Source organism: Rhinoderma darwinii, chromosome 1, assembly GCF_050947455.1.
Source record: "Rhinoderma darwinii isolate aRhiDar2 chromosome 1, aRhiDar2.hap1, whole genome shotgun sequence".
NCBI classification, from domain to species: Eukaryota; Metazoa; Chordata; class Amphibia; order Anura; family Rhinodermatidae; genus Rhinoderma; species Rhinoderma darwinii.
The window spans coordinates 270,071,931-270,087,073 of NC_134687.1; positions in this window are offsets into that span (position 1 = coordinate 270,071,931).

The window sequence follows — 15,143 nt, forward strand, 5'->3', positions numbered from 1 at the left end:
AGACAGGATTGAGGACCTCAATGACCTTATACGGCCCAATAAACCGGGGAGCAAACTTCTTGGACGGAACCTTGAGACGCAAGTTCCTAGACGACAACCACACCAGATCCCCGACCATAAACAGGGGGTTAGCAGAACGTTTTTTATCAGCCTGAGTTTTTTGTACGCTCTGGGACACCTCTAGGTTTTTCTGAACCTGGGCCCAGACTGTGCACAGTTCCCGATGAACGACCTCTACCTCAGGATTGTTGGAACTACCAGGTGAAACGGAGGAGAACCGTGGATTAAACCCAAAATTACAAAAAAAAGGAGAGACCCCTGACGAGTTACTGACCCGGTTATTAAGGGAAAATTCGGCGAGGGGAATGAAAGAGACCCAATCAAATTGACAGTCAGAGACAAAACACCTTAAATATTGTTCTAGAGATTGATTAGTCCTCTCCGTTTGGCCATTGGTTTCAGGATGGAAGGCAGAGGAGAAGGACAGATCAATCCCCAACTTCATACAGAAGGCTCTCCAAAACAATGAAACAAATTGTACCCCTCTGTCCGAAACAATATTGACAGGGACCCCATGGAGACGCAGGATGTGTTTGACAAACAAGGTAGCCAACGTTTTGGCGTTGGGTAGTTTCTTGAGGGGCACAAAGTGGCACATCTTACTGAAGCGGTCCACCACCACCCACACCACCGACTTGCCTTGGGATGGAGGCAAATCGGTGATAAAATCCATGGAGATATGTGTCCAAGGTCTCTGGGGAATGGGCAACGAACGCAGTAAGCCCGCTGGTCGGGACCTGGGAGTCTTGGACCTAGCACAAACCTCACAAGCTGCGACGTAGGCCTTAACGTCTTTAGGCAACCCAGGCCACCAATAATTTCTGGTAATGAGGTGTTTGGTACCCAGGATGCCTGGATGGCCAGATAGTGCGGAGTCATGATTTTCCCTAAGTACCCTTAGCCGGAATTGCAGGGGAACAAACAGCTTGTTCTCAGGAAGGTTCCCGGGAGCTGAACCTTGATCAGCAGCAATTTCAGAGACTAAATCAGAATCGATCGAGGAAATGATTATACCTGGAGGCAAAATACAAGCAGGATCTTCCTCCGAAGGAGGGCTGGCCATGAAGCTACGCGACAGTGCATCAGCCTTAATATTTTTAGACCCAGCCCTATAGGTAACCAAAAAATTGAATCTGGTAAAAAATAACGCCCATCGAGCTTGTCTCGGGTTTAGCCTCCGGGCAGATTCTAGGAAAACCAGATTCTTGTGGTCGGTAAGGACCGTTACCTGGTGCCTAGCCCCCTCCAGGAAGTGGCGCCACTCTTCAAATGCCCATTTAATGGCTAAGAGTTCGCGGTTGCCAATATCATAGTTACTTTCAGTTGGCGAAAACTTCCTGGAGAAGTAGGCACAGGGGCGGAGATGGGTGAGGAACCTGGTACCCTGGGACAAGACAGCCCCCACTCCCACCTCAGATGCGTCAACTTCCACGATAAATGGCTCCATTTGGTTGGGCTGAACCAGCACCGGGGCCGAGACAAAGCACTTCTTAAGGACCTCAAAAGCCTGGACAGCCTCAGGAGGCCAGTGGAGGAGATCAGCACCTTTGCGAGTGAGGTCCGTAAGGGGCTTAGCGATGACCGAGAAGTTAGCAATAAATCTCCTGTAATAATTAGCAAACCCCAAAAAACACTGTAACGCCTTCAGGGAGGCAGGTTGGACCCATTCCGCCACAGCCTGAACCTTGGCGGGGTCCATGCGGAATTCATGAGGAGTAAGGATTTGACCCAAAAATGGAATCTCCTGTACCCCAAACACACATTTTTCGGTTTTGGCAAACAGTTTATTTTCCCGAAGGACCTGGAGCACCTTCCTGACATGCTCCACGTGGGAGGACCAGTCCTTGGAAAACACCAGTATGTCATCAAGGTACACTACCAGAAAAATCCCCAGGTAATTTCTCAAAATCTCATTTATGAAATTCTGGAAGACCGCAGGGGCATTACACAACCCAAAGGGCATGACGAGGTATTCGAAATGGCCTTCGGGCGTGTTAAACGCAGTCTTCCACTCATCCCCCTCTTTGATGCGAATAAGGTTATAAGCCCCCCGTAGATCCAATTTAGAAAACCATTGGGCCCCCTGAACCTGATTAAAGAGATCAGGAATCAAAGGAAGGGGATACTGGTTCCTTACCGTGACCTTATTCAGGCTACGGTAGTCAATGCATGGCCTAAGACCACCATCCTTCTTCCCCACGAAGAAGAAGCCAGCACCTACCGGAGAAGAAGAGGGACGAATGTAACCCTTGGCCAGGGATTCCTGGATATACACTCTCATAGCTTCACGTTCGGGACAAGAAAGATTAAATATCCTACCCTTAGGAAGCTTAGCTCCTGGTACCAATTCGATAGCGCAATCGTATTCTCTATGAGGAGGTAACACTTCGGAGGCCTCCCTAGAGAAAACATCAGCGAAGTCCTGAACAAACTCGGGTAGCGTATTCGCCTCCTTAGGGGGAGAAATAGAATTAACAGAAAAACATGACGTACAACATTCATTACCCCATTTAGTGAGATCCCCAGTATTCCAGTCAAACGTGGGATTATGCAACTGCAACCAGGGAAGACCTAGAACCAAATCGTACGATAATCCCTGCATCAACAGTACAGAGCATTGCTCCAAATGCATGGAGCCAACAAGGAGTTCAAAAACAGGGGTATGCTGTGTAAAATAACCATTAGCAAGAGGAGTGGCGTCGATACCCACTACCGGGACAGGTTTAGGCAAATCAATAAGAGGCATAGCAAGGGACATAGCAAATTCCACAGACATGATATTAGTAGAGGACCCTGAATCCACGAAAGCACTGCCGGTAGCAGACCTACCACCAAAAGAGACCTGAAAGGGAAGCAAGATCTTAGTACGTTTCATATTTACGGGAAATACCTGTGCGCCCAAGTGACCTCCCCGATGATCACTTAGACGCGGAAGTTCTCTGGCTGCAACCTTACGCTTAGGACAGTTGTTCACTTGATGCTTGTCGTCCCCACAGTAGAAGCAGAGACCATTCTTCCTGCGGAATTCTCTACGTTGTTGGGGGGACACGGAGGCCCCGAGTTGCATAGGTATCTCTGAATCTTTCGGGGAGGAACGAAGCAACGGAGCTTCGGGAGGCATCATGGGGGAGTCTGAGGAGAAAACACATAAACGTTCACGTTGTCGTTCCCTGAGACGTCGGTCAAGTCGTATCGCTAAAGCCATAACCTGGTCTAGGGAGTCAGAAGAGGGATAGCTAACTAGCAGGTCTTTCAGGGCATTCGACAGACCCAACCTAAACTGGCACCTTAAGGCAGGGTCATTCCACCGAGAAGCTACGCACCACTTCCGAAAGTCAGAGCAATACTCATCAACAGGTCTCTTACCCTGACGTAAGGTCACCAGCTGACTCTCGGCAAAGGCAGTCCTGTCAGTCTCGTCATAAATATGTCAGAGAGCAGAAAAGAAACAATCAACGGAGGAAAGTTTAGGGGCATCAGGAGCCAAGGAGAAGGCCCACTCTTGGGGCCCTTCCTGGAGCCGGGACATAATTATACCCACCCGCTGGCTCTCAGAACCTGAGGAATGAGGCTTTAAACGAAAGTAAAGCCTACAACTCTCCCGAAAGGAGAGAAAAGTCCTCCGGTCCCCTGAGAACCGGTCGGGCAACTTGAGGTGGGGTTCAAGGGGTGCGGTGCGGGGAACTACCAGGGTAGCATCAGGCTGGTTGACCCTCTGAGCCAGGGCCTGGACCTGTAGTGAGAGACCCTGCATTTGCTGAGCCAGGGTCTCACGGGGATCCATAGTGGTGTCAGGGACCAGGGGTAGACTAGGTATGGGCTTGTTATTATGTAATGGCAGGGGGTAGGGAGACGGACAAGTGAGCCCTAATCTACCCGCCACTCTGTCCCTGCCTACTTGCAACGACCCGCCCTAGGCGACGGGGTACAACTGGGCGGCGGTCCCTGCGCTCAGTAAGTGCACGACAAACACGACAAACATACAAGGAACACAAGCAAGGAAAAGGGGCCGTTGCCCACGGCAACACCGTGAGCAACCAGAGTGGTGAACGAGCCGAGTCAAGCCAGGAGTGTGCGAGGTACAAAACGAAAAGCAGAAGAGTAGTCGGTAAGCCAGGGTCGGTATGGAGCAGGATCAAAAATAGCAGGAGCTGTAGCTGGGCCAGGAACCACAAGGAAAGAAACAAAAGCAATAACAAGCACCGAGGGACAGGAAGTGCAGGCTTAAATAGACCGAGGGCGGGAGCTAGCTGAGTCTGGCCAGGTTACGATAGGCTCTCCCACTCCTAAGCCTGCCAGCCTGAATGGTGGAAGCAGGAGTCAGTCTCAGGGATGTATTCTCAGGTGCTGACTGATTAGTTCTGGGAGTTAACCCCGCTGTGCCTGGCAGATCCTTTACACTCAGGGGGAGAAATAGAATTAACAGAAAAACATGACGTCAAGCTGTAATGACGGGAGGTAGGGAAACGGACAAGTGAGCCCTAGTCTACCCGCCACTCTGTCCCTGCCTACTTGCAACGACCCGCCCTAGGCGACGGGGTACAACTGGGCGGCGGTCCCTGCGCTCAGTAAGTGCACGACAAACATGACAAACATACAAGGGAATACAAGCAAGGGAAAGGGGCAGTTGCCCACGGCAACACCGTGAGCAACCAGAGTGGTGAACGAGCCGAGTCAAGCCAGGAGTGTGCGAGGTACCAAACGAAGAGCAGAAGAGTAGTCAGTAAGCCAGGGTCTGTATGGAGCAGGATCAAAATAGAAGGAGCTGTAGCTGGGACAGGAAACCACACGAAAAGAATCACAAGCACCGAGGGACAGGAAGGGCAGGCTTAAATAGACCGAGGGCGGGAGCTAGCTGAGTCTGGCCAGGTTGCGATAGGCACTCCCACTCCTAAGCCTGCCAGCCTGAGTGGTGGAAGCTGGAGTCAGTCTCAGGGATGTAGATTCAGGTGCTGACTGATTAATTATGGGAGTTAACCCCGAAGCTGTGCCTGGCAGATCATTTACAGTACCCCCCCTTTTATGAGGGGCCAACGGACCCTTTCTAAGAGGACCTGGCTTACTGGGGAAACGCAGGTGGAACCTCCTGACCAATACCCCAGCGTGAACATCCCGAGCGGGTACCCAAGTCCTCTCCTCGGGCCCGTATCCTCTCCAATGGACCAGGTACTGGAGGGAGCCTTGGACCATCTTGCTGTCCACAATCTTGGCCACCTCGAATTCCACCCCCTCAGGGGTGAGGACGGGAACAGGAGGTCTCCTCGAGGGAGCCAAGGACGGGGAGCAGCGTTTAAGGAGAGAGGCATGAAACATGTCGTATCAACATATGTCTCAACAGGAAAGTGGTTATCAGGGTTAGACCACCAGCAAGTGCGGATTCAGGCCTCCCTACTGTGGGAATAGAGACTCCAAATTAACTATAGAAAACACTGAGAACAAAGGAGTCATAAACTATTAGGATAAATTTGCCAATGGCATAGAAAAATAAACTTTATTAGGACAGTACAAATTACATACAATTTAAAATTAGACTACAAAATCCAAGACCTGTACACCTCCCAAGTGGCAAAAACGAACATAGAGGAAATACCTCTTATAAATGCAGCTCCGGGAAGAAGGAGATCGTTAAATCAAACAAGCAAGGGCTCAAACAAACATATTGTCAGTTCAATGTGATTGAATATCAAATAAAGGCAAGACGCCAGAATATAAAATGTAAGTGAAATTGGGTCATATATTCATCCAGACTCATAGTAGCATTGTAGGTAAATGATTAAATGCTGGACTCAAAAAATGACGATAAATTGTTTACATAAGCCCACATCAAGCAAGATATTTCTTCCCAGCAAGTAAAGCCACAACAGGAAAGGTAAGTAGAAAAGGTATAAGGTAAAAACCTATAGTGCTACTAACCCATATAGTTCCTGTGGTTCAGTGACTTCCCGAGTACGGAGGGACCCCGACGCGCGTTTCGCGTAGATGGCTTTTTCAGAGGGGTATACTATCTTCGATCAAGTCCTTCTACCTTAAATATATTGTTTAATCCAGTCAGCTGGTACGGGTTGGCCAATGAAATCAGATCAATGCGGCCGTGCTTGTCAGACCGAAACATCGCGAGACTCGCACACCTGCCAGCCGAGTCCCCACTACGCATGCGTGGCTCCGGAAACCGCGCACGCGCAGAGAGGTACAAACGGTAGACAGGGTCAGAGCCAGCGATGACGCGTATGACAGGCAGGGCCGGTATACAACATCATGGGATGAAGTCAAAGTAAGTTTAAAAACCGAATTCTAATGCTACAAAGTTATATGCTGCAGTAAATAGTTTAGTGCAGATATAAAAGCACATATCGATCCATGACGGTTCTCACTAGAGATAGTCATAATAAGATCAGTGTGAAAGTCGATATAATAAGACGGGATCGCAAAAAATGTATAAGATGGCAATTGAGCACCCAGAGTGCTGTGATGAGTTAAAAAATACAGTAATGAAAAAGAGGAAAGTTCATCAGTAAAAACAAACCAGTAAGAGATGAAAATTATATACATAAATGAGTTGAGTGCACAGAATACAATCCATGTTATAATAACATATTTATATTATATTATCAGCATGCTGATGCTGAATTTAACCAATAGTGAGAAAACCCGAATTAAGAGAGTCCCACTCGTTAAAGCGGAACACATTATGTGTTTGTTCCACCCATATCCCAGGCTGTCAACAAAAAAGCATAAAAGAATAACGGATATATAACAATATTTACAGAGAATTATAAAATACAGTGAATTATCCCACGACGTGTAGAGATGATTTCAGGCAGATCCACATAGTGAGAATCAACGTCTCACAAGCAGTAGAACAGATGTTTCAAAAATATATCGATCTTGGATCAATGTAAGTATATACAGGTCAGAAAATGGCCAAAGTAGAAGACTAGAAGGAGAAAATATAAAAATTAATAGACATACAGTTTAAAAACACAAACAAATAAAAAATGGTAGAGGGATTACAAAAATGGCGCAAAACTAAAGGTCTCATTCAGACCAACAGGGGCCATAGTTCCAAGCGTAATAATCCACTTGCACTCCCTCTGAGCTAGCAATTTCTTGGCATCCCCACCTCTGATACCACATATCACCCTATCTATACCCCAAGCTTTGAAAGATCTTGGGTCACATGCATGGTGGATTTTAAAATGTCTGGGGATTGTTTTCAGCAAAGTAAGATCTTCAATTTCCCTAGCGGCGACTATGTCGCGCACATGTTCCCTAATTCTAATCCGTAGTTGTCTGGATGTCAGACCGATATATACCTTTGAACAGCCACATGTGGCATAGTATATAACGTTCGTCGTACTACAGGATATGTAGTATCGGATTTTAAACTCTCTGTTGTCAATCATAGAGGAAAAATTAGATGTACGGACCATATTTGTGCATGCCACACAGTCGCCGCATGGGTAACAGCCATGTCTGGGGTTTTTAGTTGCAAATAGGTTGCATTCTTTTGGCACATAGTGGCTATTTACCAGCATGTCTTTCAAATTCATGCTCCTACGTGCTGTCATTAGTGGCTTTTTCGATAATTTATCAGCCAAGGTAGGTTCAGAGTGTAAAATTGGCCAATGTTTTTCCAAAGCAGATCTCATTGCCTGCCACTGATTGTTGTATGTGGCGATATATCGAATGCTTGTGTCATCACTTTTTTTAGTGGCGTTCAATTTTGGTGGATGTAAAATTGAATTACGATCCGTAACCTTTGCCCTTCTATATCCCTTCTTTATGCTTCTATGACTATATCCCCTATCTCGGAACCTCTCCTCCAGGTCTCTTGATTGCCTCTCAAAATTTCCATTTGATGAGCAAATACGCCTCATTCTTAGGAACTGACCAATAGGGACGGCCCCAATCGTGGACTGGCTGTGGGCAGATGTAGCATGTAGCAAGGAGTTAACGGATGTCTTTTTCCGAAATACATCGGTCTGAAGACATCCTATGCTGTCCACCTCAATGCTGATATCCAAAAACTCCACCTGATGCTTATCAAAAACATAGGTCAGTTTTATGTTCAAATCATTGGTGTTAAGACCCAGCATGAAGTGTGTGAGTTCAGTCTCCGTCCCCTGCCAAATAAACAGGACATCATCTATATATCGCATCCAGCACTGCACATGGTCGGCGGCGTGCGTGCCGTCACCAAGGAAAACCTGCCTCTCCCAGAGGCCGAGAAACAGGTTCGCATATGACGGCGCACACGCCGCACCCATGGCAGTGCCCCGCTTCTGTAAATAAAAGGTGTCCTTAAAAACAAAGAAGTTGTGCGTAAGAATATATTCTAATAGTTCCACAATCAGTTCACAGGTCGGGCCGTCCCAATTGCTCATCCCCAAGAAGAGGCGTACAGCGGTGATCCCGTCATCATGTCGGATGCTGGTGTACAGCGATTCAATATCAGCTGTCACCAGAAACGTATCAACGTCGAGGGTAACACCGTCTATCCTTCTCAAGACATCTGTTGTATCCCTAACGTGGGATGGTAAACATTCCACTAGGGGTTTGAGGTAGTGATCAATAAATCTACAGATAGGGTCACACAGCCCCCCAATCCCTGATACTATAGGACGTCCTGGGGGGTCTGTCATACTTTTGTGAACCTTCGGCAAAAAATAAAGCGTAGGTATCCTAGGGCATAGAACCATAAGACCAGTCAGTATATTTTTGGGAATTAGACCTTTCTCAAAGGCCAGATTAAGAACCTTCGATAGCTCAGCTGAAAACTTGCCCACTGGATTATATGCCAATTTTTGATAAGTGTCTTTATCCCTCAAGTGCCTATACGCCTCCTTTTCATATTTATCGGTTGGCCATATCACAATGTTCCCACCTTTGTCCGCCGCCTTATAAACAACATCCTCAAAACCTTGGAGTTCCTTCAATGCATTACGTTGGCATTTAGACAGGTTGTCATTTCTTCTATTTGAAGAGATGCATTTAAAGTCATTTATTACCATTTTAGTAAAGATCTCAACTTGCGGACATATGGACAAAGGTGGGAACCTCGCCGATCTGGGCACAACCGATTTAGGGAACCTACCTTGGTCAGTGGTAATTTGTTCCTGTAGGAGATCCTCAAGAGCCTTTAAAGCTTCCTTCTCCATTGCACTATTAAGTCCCAGATCTCCACCCGGTCTACTGTGTAGTTTTTTAAGGACTAGCTTACGTGCAAAGAGGTAAAGATCTTTCATGGCTGAAAAAAAGTTAAAGGAATTACTCGGGGAAAACGTTAATCCCCTGCTAAGTACGTCACATTGTGTTGCAGATAGGGAGTGCTTAGATAGATTTATCACCTGCAATACGTTCTTGGGTTTCTTCCCCTGTTGGTAAGACGAGATCTCCTTACGTCTGGCCACCTGTCTCTCTCTATTCCTACGGGGGTAACTCATTTCGTGGGAATTGAATCCTTCCTCGTTACGTTTGGATCTCAAAGGGTTCTCACTAGATGTTGCAGATGAGAAGGATGTGGATCTTGATCTAGGTGTAGGTCTTAAACCAGGCTTGCGCCATTTGTACATTTTACCCTCCAAAAAGTCGTTGTTATCTCTTTGAAATTTGGAAGATTTGACTGAGAGGATTTCCTGCTCCCATTTCTTAAAGTCCCCATCCAGATCTACATTAAGTTTTTCCAATTCCAAGTTTGAGAGGTCTTTTTTCAAGGTAATTTGTAACTCCTCTATTTCCTTTTCCACATCTATCAAGGTTGTTTGGTTTCCTTGTGATAATAATCCCATAAAACCCCTGGAACACTCAGAGGCTAGACCCTCCCATTTGGTCTTAAAGGTTTCATCCTCAATGGGGAAAGAGGGGAAGACCTGTACTCTCAGGCCTCTAGGTATTAATCCCTTAGATAAATACTTTTCCAGGAACGCCCTGTTCCACCAGATTTTGGTTCTTTTTTTATGTAGCTCTTTGAACCTATTGATGCAATCCCTCATATTTCTACCATTAGTGTTTAAAATTGGATTTGCGTCTTCATTAAAAACCTCGTTTAATTGTGAAATCCAGGACTGATCTCGAGTCCTGAAGTCCATTTTAGGCCCGGAGCCAGCAGCTGTGAAAGATACACAGAAATACAATAATATCAACATATGTCTCAACAGGAAAGTGGTTATCAGGGTTAGACCACCAGCAAGTGCGGATTCAGGCCTCCCTACTGTGGGAATAGGGACTCCAAATTAACTATAGAAAACACTGAGAACAAAGGAGTCATAAACTATTAGGATAAATTTGCCAATGGCATAGAAAAATAAACTTTATTAGGACAGTACAAATTACATACAATTTAAAATTAGACTACAAAATCCAAGACCTGTACACCTCCCAAGTGGCAAAAACGAACATAGAGGAAATACCTCTTATAAATGCAGCTCCGGGAAGAAGGAGATCGTTAAATCAAACAAGCAAGGGCTCAAACAAACATATTGTCAGTTCAATGTGATTGAATATCAAATAAAGGCAAGACGCCAGAATATAAAATGTAAGTGAAATTGGGTCATATATTCATCCAGACTCATAGTAGCATTGTAGGTAAATGATTAAATGCTGGACTCAAAAAATGACGATAAATTGTTTACATAAGCCCACATCAAGCAAGATATTTCTTCCCAGCAAGTAAAGCCACAAGAGGAAAGGTAAGTAGAAAAGGTATAAGGTAAAAACCTATAGTGCTACTAACCCATATAGTTCCTGTGGTTCAGTGACTTCCCGAGTACGGAGGGACCCCGACGCGCGTTTCGCGTAGATGGCTTTTTCAGAGGGGTATACTATCTTCGATCAAGTCCTTCTACCTTAAATATATTGTTTAATCCAGTCAGCTGGTACGGGTTGGCCAATGAAATCAGATCAATGCGGCCGTGCTTGTCAGACCGAAACATCGCGAGACTCGCACACCTGCCAGCCGAGTCCCCACTACGCATGCGTGGCTCCGGAAACCGCGCACGCGCAGAGAGGTACAAACGGTAGACAGGGTCAGAGCCAGCGATGACGCGTATGACAGGCAGGGCCGGTATACGACATCATGGGATGAAGTCAAAGTAAGTTTAAAAACCGAATTCTAATGCTACAAAGTTATATGCTGCAGTAAATAGTTTAGTGCAGATATAAAAGCACATATCGATCCATGACGGTTCTCACTAGATATAGTCATAATAAGATCAGTGTGAAAGTCGATATAATAAGACGGGATCGCAAAAAATGTATAAGATGGCAATTGAGCACCCAGAGTGCTGTGATGAGTTAAAAAATACAGTAATGAAAAAGAGGAAAGTTCATCAGTAAAAACAAACCAGTAAGAGATGAAAATTATATACATAAATGAGTTGAGTGCACAGAATACAATCCATGTTATAATAACATATTTATATTATATTATCAGCATGCTGATGCTGAATTTAACCAATAGTGAGAAAACCCGAATTAAGAGAGTCCCACTCGTTAAAGCGGAACACATTATGTGTTTGTTCCACCCATATCCCAGGCTGTCAACAAAAAAGCATAAAAGAATAACGGATATATAACAATATTTACAGAGAATTATAAAATACAGTGAATTATCCCACGACGTGTAGAGATGATTTCAGGCAGATCCACATAGTGAGAATCAACGTCTCACAAGCAGTAGAACAGATGTTTCAAAAATATATCGATCTTGGATCAATGTAAGTATATACAGGTCAGAAAATGGCCAAAGTAGAAGACTAGAAGGAGAAAATATAAAAATTAATAGACATACAGTTTAAAAACACAAACAAATAAAAAATGGTAGAGGGATTACAAAAATGGCGCAAAACTAAAGGTCTCATTCAGACCAACAGGGGCCATAGTTCCAAGCGTAATAATCCACTTGCACTCCCTCTGAGCTAGCAATTTCTTGGCATCCCCACCTCTGATACCACATATCACCCTATCTATACCCCAAGCTTTGAAAGATCTTGGGTCACATGCATGGTGGATTTTAAAATGTCTGGGGATTGTTTTCAGCAAAGTAAGATCTTCAATTTCCCTAGCGGCGACTATGTCGCGCACATGTTCCCTAATTCTAATCCGTAGTTGTCTGGATGTCAGACCGATATATACCTTTGAACAGCCACATGTGGCATAGTATATAACGTTCGTCGTACTACAGGATATGTAGTATCGGATTTTAAACTCTCTGTTGTCAATCATAGAGGAAAAATTAGATGTACGGACCATATTTGTGCATGCCACACAGTCGCCGCATGGGTAACAGCCATGTCTGGGGTTTTTAGTTGCAAATAGGTTGCATTCTTTTGGCACATAGTGGCTATTTACCAGCATGTCTTTCAAATTCATGCTCCTACGTGCTGTCATTAGTGGCTTTTTCGATAATTTATCAGCCAAGGTAGGTTCAGAGTGTAAAATTGGCCAATGTTTTTCCAAAGCAGATCTCATTGCCTGCCACTGATTGTTGTATGTGGCGATATATCGAATGCTAGTGTCATCACTTTTTTTAGTGGCGTTCAATTTTGGTGGATGTAAAATTGAATTACGATCCGTAACCTTTGCCCTTCTATATCCCTTCTTTATGCTTCTATGACTATATCCCCTATCTCGGAACCTCTCCTCCAGGTCTCTTGATTGCCTCTCAAAATTTCCATTCGATGAGCAAATACGCCTCATTCTTAGGAACTGACCAATAGGGACGGCCCCAATCGTGGACTGGCTGTGGGCAGATGTAGCATGTAGCAAGGAGTTAACGGATGTCTTTTTCCGAAATACATCGGTCTGAAGACATCCTATGCTGTCCACCTCAATGCTGATATCCAAAAACTCCACCTGATGCTTATCAAAAACATAGGTCAGTTTTATGTTCAAATCATTGGTGTTAAGACCCAGCATGAAGTGTGTGAGTTCAGTCTCCGTCCCCTGCCAAATAAACAGGACATCATCTATATATCGCATCCAGCACTGCACATGGTCGGCGGCGTGCGCGCCGTCACCAAGGAAAACCTGCGTCTCCCAGAGGCCGAGAAACAGGTTCGCATATGACGGCGCACACGCCGCACCCATGGCAGTGCCCCGCTTCTGTAAATAAAAGGTGTCCTTAAAAACAAAGAAGTTGTGCGTAAGAATATATTCTAATAGTTCCACAATCAGTTCACAGGTCGGGCCGTCCCAATTGCTCATCCCCAAGAAGAGGCGTACAGCGGTGATCCCGTCATCATGTCGGATGCTGGTGTACAGCGATTCAATATCAGCTGTCACCAGAAACGTATCAACGTCGAGGGTAACACCGTCTATCCTTCTCAAGACATCTGTTGTATCCCTAACGTGGGATGGTAAACATTCCACTAGGGGTTTGAGGTAGTGATCAATAAATCTACAGATAGGGTCACACAGCCCCCCAATCCCTGATACTATAGGACGTCCTGGGGGGTCTGTCATACTTTTGTGAACCTTCGGCAAAAAATAAAGCGTAGGTATCCTAGGGCATAGAACCATAAGACCAGTCAGTATATTTTTGGGAATTAGACCTTTCTCAAAGGCCAGATTAAGAACCTTCGATAGCTCAGCTGAAAACTTGCCCACTGGATTATATGCCAATTTTTGATAAGTGTCTTTATCCCTCAAGTGCCTATACGCCTCCTTTTCATATTTATCGGTTGGCCATATCACAATGTTCCCACCTTTGTCCGCCGCCTTATAAACAACATCCTCAAAACCTTGGAGTTCCTTCAATGCATTACGTTGGCATTTAGACAGGTTGTCATTTCTTCTATTTGAAGAGATGCATTTAAAGTCATTTATTACCATTTTAGTAAAGATCTCAACTTGCGGACATATGGACAAAGGTGGGAACCTCGCCGATCTGGGCACAACCGATTTAGGGAACCTACCTTGGTCAGTGGTAATTTGTTCCTGTAGGAGATCCTCAAGAGCCTTTAAAGCTTCCTTCTCCATTGCACTATTAAGTCCCAGATCTCCACCCGGTCTACTGTGTAGTTTTTTAAGGACTAGCTTACGTGCAAAGAGGTAAAGATCTTTCATGGCTGAAAAAAAGTTAAAGGAATTACTCGGGGAAAACGTTAATCCCCTGCTAAGTACGTCACATTGTGTTGCAGATAGGGAGTGCTTAGATAGATTTATCACCTGCAATACGTTCTTGGGTTTCTTCCCCTGTTGGTAAGACGAGATCTCCTTACGTCTGGCCACCTGTCTCTCTCTATTCCTACGGGGGTAACTCATTTCGTGGGAATTTAATCCTTCCTCGTTACGTTTGGATCTCAAAGGGTTCTCACTAGATGTTGCAGATGAGAAGGATGTGGATCTTGATCTAGGTGTAGGTCTTAAACCAGGCTTGCGCCATTTGTACATTTTACCCTCCAAAAAGTCGTTGTTATCTCTTTGAAATTTGGAAGATTTGACTGAGAGGATTTCCTGCTCCCATTTCTTAAAGTCCCCATCCAGATCTACATTAAGTTTTTCCAATTCCAAGTTTGAGAGGTCTTTTTTCAAGGTAATTTGTAACTCCTCTATTTCCTTTTCCACATCTATCAAGGTTGTTTGGTTTCCTTGTGATAATAATCCCATAAAACCCCTGGAACACTCAGAGGCTAGACCCTCCCATTTGGTCTTAAAGGTTTCATCCTCAATGGGGAAAGAGGGGAAGACCTGTACTCTCAGGCCTCTAGGTATTAATCCCTTAGATAAATACTTTTCCAGGAACGCCCTGTTCCACCAGATTTTGGTTCTTTTTTTATGTAGCTCTTTGAACCTATTGATGCAATCCCTCATATTTCTACCATTAGTGTTTAAAATTGGATTTGCGTCTTCATTAAAAACCTCGTTTAATTGTGAAATCCAGGACTGATCTCGAGTCCTGAAGTCCATTTTAGGCCCGGAGCCAGCAGCTGTGAAAGATACACAGAAATACAATAATATCAACATATGTCTCAACAGGAAAGTGGTTATCAGGGTTAGACCACCAGCAAGTGCGGATTCAGGCCTCCCTACTGTGGGAATAGAGACTCCAAATTAACTATAGAAAACACTGAGAACAAAGGAGT